Source organism: Otolemur garnettii, unplaced genomic scaffold (genome assembly GCF_000181295.1).
Source record: "Otolemur garnettii isolate 467f Iridium unplaced genomic scaffold, OtoGar3 scaffold00009, whole genome shotgun sequence".
In the NCBI taxonomy this organism is placed as follows: domain Eukaryota; kingdom Metazoa; phylum Chordata; class Mammalia; order Primates; family Galagidae; genus Otolemur; species Otolemur garnettii.
Genome location: NW_003852404.1, coordinates 30,914,377 through 30,915,627, shown reverse-complemented (window position 1 = coordinate 30,915,627; position 1,251 = coordinate 30,914,377). Strand labels below are relative to the sequence as shown.

The following is a 1,251-nucleotide window of genomic DNA, read 5'->3' as shown; positions in this document are numbered from 1 at the left end:
GGGTTGGGAGGAGAGGGCGGAGGTCAGAATGAGGGAGAGTGAATGATGGGATCACACCTATGGTGCATAATGCAAGGGTATATGTCAGATCTATTAGTATAGAGTATAAATGTCTTAACACAATAATTAAGGAAATGAGATGAGGCATGTATTAACCAGTGTGATATAAGCGTTCCTAATTCTGTATGAAATCAGCACAAATGTGCCTTATAAATGCATTAATGTATACATGATCTATGTGTTTATGATTTAATAAAATAAAAAGAAATAAAACTGCCATTGTGCAGGATTGTTGTGTTGCTTGGGGCTTGCTCTGATCCAGAAGAGGAACACTGGTCAGACTTTATAAGCCTGTTGTGGCCTAGCGAATGTGGTCTGGGTCCAGCCCTAGCAAAGGCGTCCTGCATCAGTCTCCCCAGAAAATGGTGTCTGTGTTCAGCCCTGAGCAGAGCTGTGGGATCCTGAATCACCACTAGCACAAATTATGCAGTCAAGTTTTCCACATTTGGGTAAATCACAAGGCTCAACACTTCTGGAGTGGCATGGATAAGCCTTGCCCTGGGAAAGTGGCTTTGTGATCGTGGTATCTCCCCTGCCAGGTGAAGCATCACTTCCTTCTCTTAAGGGTATCTTTTGAAAATCAGGTTTTTAATATTGAAAAAGTTCAATTTATCAAATTGTTCTTTTATGGACTGTCCTTTTGGTGGTATATTTAAACAATTTTGTCACAAGAATTTTGATCTTGGTTTTCTTACAGAAGGTTTATAGTTTTAGGTTTGACATTAAGATCTATAATTCATTTTGACTTAATTGTTATGTTGCGAAGGAGCCAAGGAAATTTCACCTCATAATATGAGTCTCTGATGCAAAGAATATTTCGAACTGAAGGCGTTCAAGGTGAAGAAACATTGGAGGAGGCCTTCCTTCCATCTGCATCCTGGACTGGCTTGATCAGAGAATCAGAGGGGACAATTCACTACTCTTCCCTCTTATCTCAAATTATTTCAGGAATGAGTTGGGAATGTAGGTGGACCCAGCTCAAATTATTTGAGTCAAAAACACCTGTCTCCCAGGTTAATTTACAAGTCAATCTATTTCTCCCCCATCCGTTCCACCTCCCTAACAACCTCTTCAATTTCCCCCTCCTCCTGAACTCCTTTGGAAAATTGAGTTAGCATTCTGATTTCTCCCTACGTGCACAGCAAATAAATCCTTTCTCTTATTAATCTGCCTTAATTGTGAGTTGATCTT

At 40.2% G+C, this 1,251-nt stretch overlaps 1 non-coding gene across 1 annotated transcript; it reads right to left on the bottom strand.

The window, feature by feature from the left end:
• Positions 1–445: 445 nt before the first annotated feature.
• Positions 446–608, bottom strand: LOC111723243. Its single transcript, XR_002771826.1, has one exon. It is a non-coding gene; the product is annotated as a U1 spliceosomal RNA (small nuclear RNA).
• Positions 609–1,251: the final 643 nt, after the last annotated feature.